Genomic DNA, 6,145 nt, shown 5'->3' on the forward strand with positions numbered 1-6,145 from the left:
ATTGAATGGTAAATTTCTCCCTCTTCACTGCGACACTCCAGTACAACATCCACATCACTGTAGATGCAGCAGCAACCTCTCTGTCCATCATTAAGATATAAAGTTTTCTCTGCCGCCGAGCATGGCTTCTTGCCGGGAGCAGGTGGTGATTGTCACTTGACAAGAGCTTCGGCCATTGTTGCGTTTACAACACAAGATCATAATAGGCCCTCTGAGCAGCACTAGTCTTGAGGACAGACTGGAAAATGACTTAAAATGACGTTTCTACTAGACTGGTAAGTAAACAGCTGTTAATGCCAACATTGGCAATGTAGCAGTATCAAAGCTTACAATTAGCCTCTTTAAACACATTTGAGGCACTTTCCACTATTGCACAAATTTCGTGTTAATTCAGCATTTTGTATGTGTCGTTTGGGTGTCCCACTCAAATTAATTTGTTGTCTGCTGCAAAATTTAATGAGTAGTTTTAGTGTAGAATAGCATTCCATAACCTGCATGGGTTTACCAGGGAGAGATAATTATCTAATTGAGAAGGCCTGTTTGATACAAATGGAGGGAGTGTGTTCCTTAAAAAGATCAATGGACATTCAATATAAAGTATAGAATAGGAAAAACAAAGCAATTAATTGTTCTGTCACAGCTCTGGCACTTGCTGTGAAAAAGAAGCAAAACTTTTCTTTTGTGTCCATTAGGGGTGTGTATGTGTGTATGTGTGCGTGCGTGTCCGTATTCCTCACCACTAACACTGGTCTGCAGGTATGTGTGCTTTAAGAGGTCTTTTACTGGCCATCTCCCAAGATGGGATTCAATGGGATTAGTCAGGGATGCACCTAATTGCTATTGATTGCTATGTGCTGCATAAAATTGCTTCCCTTTTCTTGTCCACGCTGGGAGGTGGGAGAAGGCAATTAGCAGTGCGGATGAGATAGAAGCCCAGACTGCCTTGTAATGAAATAGAATGGAGGAATGAACCTGTGAGTAATGCCCTTGAACTCACTGAGCATTACAAAACCATTAAGCACTGGTATCTTCTTATTTTCTCTCAGAGAGCTGTGAGTCAGGAAAATACTGTAATTTTATTTATTTGGAAATGTTCTGCTTATAGTAAAGATCGCCTGGAGATATGCTGTGTCCCGAGTCAGCTGTAAAGTTTCATGTCGAGTATTGTTTGTTGTTGCTTGCACGGTTTTATTATGTGGAAATTGTGGCTGAATTCAAGGAGAGTTGCTTAGCAGCATTCTCTAAGTTTCAATTAAATTTCATCTCACATGCTGCCCCTGCCATACATTCAGTTGCCAAGAAATGCTGTGCTTTTCACAGTAAAGAAATGCACATTTTTCAGTAGTTGTTAAGAAATCCACACTCACTTTTGCTGAATCACACTTCTTTTCAGGTCAATTTAACAAAATATTTTTTGTCTCGATGAATAATACACATTTCTTATTCGTGTTTTTTTTTTTTTACTCCACCTCAAATTTCAGAATACACATTATATGTTTGAGCATATTTACATATGGACAACATGGGGAGCACCAAGGGTTGTATAACTTTTGAAATTTGGACCCTTTGCCTCTTGAACAGTTTAGGGTCAAGCTGTGCGAGCATGTATTCATATACAATCAAAGATGCTTTTCATTTTAAAAATTTCAAATTTGTTATAGAAATGATACTACAACACATTTTAGTGCCGCATGAACAGACCCTTGGTGCCCCAGAAACTAATACAACTGATTGTATAATAACAGGGTTTCTCTCTTCCTATTCCAGATAGTACTGTGTTGGTTTTCAGGCACACTTTATGTAACAGTTTTGTTGTTGGAAAAAAAAACATAAGGGAGGGAAAAAAAACAATCTTTCATAGTTTCCAGCTACAGTAAGTCGGTGTCTCGTGGAAAGAACGAGTGGTTTACCTTTACAAAATGCCCATGTACAAGCCTGCGGTTTGAATGATGACGGCACAGATGGGGTCATCTGAATAGACATTCACAGACAGACATAAAGACTCAAGTTTCTTGGCAGACAATGAACAAAGACAAACTGTGCTGCTGATTTGTCCTTGAAACTGTCCAGCTTCATGTATTTGCAAGAGGAAATGTAATTTCCCCTGGTTTGCCCAGGCAGAGTCTCTCTCTGAGAAGCATATATGCATGTGTGCCACTTAAACACCTCTTGTGTTTTTAAAATACAGCCTATTCTCTCATGTGACACACATAGGCATCTATTATTTGTTAATCCATATGGATCTAGACTGATCCTCTTTAATTCTCAATGAGAGCAATAAAGGTAATTACAGCTGTTTTTTTTTTGTTTTTTTTTTCTTCCCACTAACAGTCTGAATCACAGCTCAGCTTGGTTGAACATGATCTTGGTCTGGATGGTTTGACTTTCTGTTGACACCTACCACCTCAACTCCTTCACTCCTACCTTCATATCCAGTTGATGAAAGCAGCTTATAAAATTAAGGAGATGAGCAGCCATGGCTCCCCCAAGTTAGCTCACCAAATGAAGTGTACCACAAAAGCTGTATCACAACTATTATACAGGACAATGAGTTTCAGTGTCACAAAGATCAAGTTGCTAGGTTATCTCTATCTGCCATTTTTGCTGCTTCTCCATTTATTTATATCAAAAAAATTTTATCTGTGAATTCAAATCCATATTTGTAGCTGTGATTGAACTGTCCTTGTCCTCGTACTCCTCACCCTGCTGGCTGTTACTGGAATGTAACACAATGGCTAAGTTTAGTAAATACATGACAGGAAACCATTGCACAGAGGAGTGCAAACAAGGTTGCACTTAAAGCAGTCTGGGCTGTCCATGCAGCATGAAGCCAAAGGCCATGCTTTGTGAATTTTATCTGCAACAGTAGCAATAAGGCATCAGTGGTGGCAGCAATGCCTCTGAGCCCTGTCACCTGGCACTCTGACTTCACTCTTTTCTCTAATGCTACCCAGTAAAGTAATTCCAATATGTTTTGGGGGATACATGTATAGGCTGAATAATTATGTGACATTTAAAGTGATTAAGATGAATGAAGCTCCTTTATTTATCCCAAAATGTCTGGAGCAGTGAGGCTGTGATTGATAAACCATAGATGTCAGTTTGGTTTTATGAGTCTGCAGACCTCAAGCCAGATAGATGAGGTCTGTCTTTTCACACTGAAAGACACTAAATCACTGTAGCTAAATGATGAAAATGACTCGGGCTCCATTGTTGCACCTAAGATTGGACTCCACCCACATTCTTTCACTTCTACGATTCCTCCACCACCCAGGTGCTGCAGTTTAAGACCATGCAGCAGAATTTGTGGAGTGTGGGATTCTTCCAAAAATTAGTTTTAGCGCCTTTTTAAGGTAATATAGGTCTTTAGTCATCGGTCTTTATCCTATGCTCATTTCTGTCTCATTACAGAGTGCCGGGAGCTGCTATTAAGCAGCCCATCCATCACCACCCAGAAATAGGGTCTAAAAGGTTAACAGCAACGGATTTTCTAGAAATCGAATAAATTCTAGTGATGAATGGCATGGGCTTACTTGAATTCACCTTTGAATTAATGACTGGTATTTATCATCTCAAAAACATCATGTTTTAGACCTTGGTTGGGTGCCTTTTCTTTCCGACTGAACCACTTGAGGAGCACTGTGGTCTGGTAAAATACTGAAACAATACATTAACTTGTCTCCATCTTATAGCCCTGGCCTTAAGCCACACCACACAAGATGAGCTTTTCTTACATATCACGGAGGGGAGGAACTGAAAACTGATTAGATAATCTATAACAGTGGGATAATGTAACCGCTTTGTATCTTAACAAGACTTATGGGTGTAAATGTTTCACTGGGTGCAGACCAACATAATGTGCCTGTGAGATTGTGGATGAATGGGGTGCTTGCGTATGTTCACGTGGACAATGTGCATGTGAATGCTACTTAAAAGCATTAAGACATGTGCAAATTCCCCCCTTTTGTTTGCCTGTTCTTGTTGACTGTGCCCAGCATGCAGGCTGCAGCAGCGCCAAGCACCCAGCTGGAGGATTTATCACAGAATACTTCTTGATTAAGGGAAATTAAAGCAGGCTGCTCTTGGCTCGCTAATTGCTTTGATAACAAGTTCAAGCAGTTAGTTAGTGGGAATATTTTGGAGGATATGGACCTTTGAGAGAAAACAATAACGACAAATAAGCCGGAAGGGGCTGCACGAAGTTGCAGTTTTGATTCAGTGTTGCAGAATTTTACATTTACCCCTATAAGTGGTTGAAAAACTACTTGTCTTGGTTGCTGCCTGCCGTCTTTCCTGTCCTAAAGCTAATTCTACAGTACCAACTTACCTTGCCCGTGCTGCTATTATATAGAGATGTGACTTAAAACCACGGTATGATGATCAATAAAATCTCTGTCTTGGGGTTTTATAGCAGTTTATAAAATTGAGAGTAGCGTCATCTAAGTGTTAAAGGTGATTTCCCGCCATAGTGATAAAAAGTCTTATGAAGACACAAACATTTATGTGTGATGTGCATTTTGTAAACAAGCTCTTAAGAGTGAAATTGTGAAACTCAAACACAGCTTTGCAGTGCTTTCACTGGAGTCAAACCTCATATGACAAAAAAAGCGCTGTTAAGTGTGCTTACGGTTTGTTTTTCCTGCTGTTGGATTTTTTACAACACCTGCGTGATTGTGACAGACAGACAAGCAGATGACATACATACAGAAATCAACATGAGCAATTCAATATTGCCACTGGTTAGGAAAGAGTTCCAGGAGCTTAGAAACTTTTTGTGTGAGAGCAGCAAGTCAAGCAAGTCAATTTCTGAAAATATATAGGACGATTAAAACTGGAGGGTGGAAACAGCCATGGGACAAGTTCCGTCTTCTTCTCAGTGGCTAAATTTGTGTTTGTGTGAAGCTTGTGAGAGCATCTCCTCGATACTACGCTGTCTCAGGTAACTTAGGAATTGTGCTCCTGCCCTGTCAATCATACAAAATGGTGCAGTAGGCAGGGCCTTGCCTGAGCTTTTCCACCATCCCCGGTGGAGTCTCTCTATGACAACGACTGGCCGTTGAGGCACTCCCGCCGCAAGCACTGCGCCGGCTTCCACCAATCTCCGTTGTGGCAGCGGCAGATGGTGCAGTCGTCCACCTTTACTTCAATTCCGGCTGGGATGATCGTTGTTCCAGCAAAGCAATTTGGACCTGCCGCATGGGAAGGGAGAGAAAGACAGGAAAGAAGGAATGAGAATGACAAGAAATGGATGTGGCTCTCCTGAGAGCCTCTCTTTTCTGAGGGGTGGTGGAGTGATGCAGAGAGCTGCAGGGAGTTAGGGGAGTCAGAGCAGACGTACAGATCTTTTCACGGGCATGCACCGATGGGCTTGTTTTTGCAACACTAAAGCGCTTTTGTTAGTCTCCCCTTCTCCCTCGACATGGAGCGCTTTGCATCCTAATGCACCGTGAGCAGAGAAGCCTGCCAGGCGCTGGCTTGGCACTACAGAGAGGCTGGAGTACAGAGAGAGACAGAGGAAGAGAGAAAGAAAGCTGCTTTGAGAGGCAGTAGGGAGAATGGTGTTAATCACTTCAGTCTGTATGAAAAGGCCACAGAACTCCTTAGCAATTCCTTACAGAGTTTCTTTCTACACACGCGCGCACACACTGTACTGACTTCCAAAACAATAAAGATTAATTTTGACATCTGATTTATCCTTAAAACATTGTAGGATTTTACTTGCATGGATTCTTTTTTTGTTGATAAGATTCCTTTAATTCTAAAACGTGTTTGATTGTGCACCACTAGAACACCTCATAACCATGTATTTGATCATCTCAGCAGATGGTGAGAGAGATTATCCGGGGTACATTTTAGGATCTGTACTCAAGGAAACCAAAAACGCTGTTACATTTTTTAGAGAATGCAGTGCATTCATTATTGGTAAACACCACCTGATATTATATCTAATTTGCTTCTCCCTGCCTCGGGGTGATTTGAGGCTGTGTATCTTTCCCTCCGCCTCTTGAGACAGAAGAGCCAGAAGGTGCCAGGAATTCGCCCCAGTTTTAATCATTTAAATGAAGCAATCAGCAGCCCAATTGGTGTGACGGTGACTTTGGATTGCTCTCAGTAGTCAGCTCTGTAAAACCTGCCAGATTCAAGA

This window comes from Seriola lalandi, unplaced genomic scaffold (genome assembly GCF_002814215.2).
Source record: "Seriola lalandi dorsalis isolate HSWRI2012SDOR001 ecotype SW California unplaced genomic scaffold, Sedor1 jcf7180002054881, whole genome shotgun sequence".
Taxonomy (NCBI): Eukaryota; Metazoa; Chordata; class Actinopteri; order Carangiformes; family Carangidae; genus Seriola; species Seriola lalandi.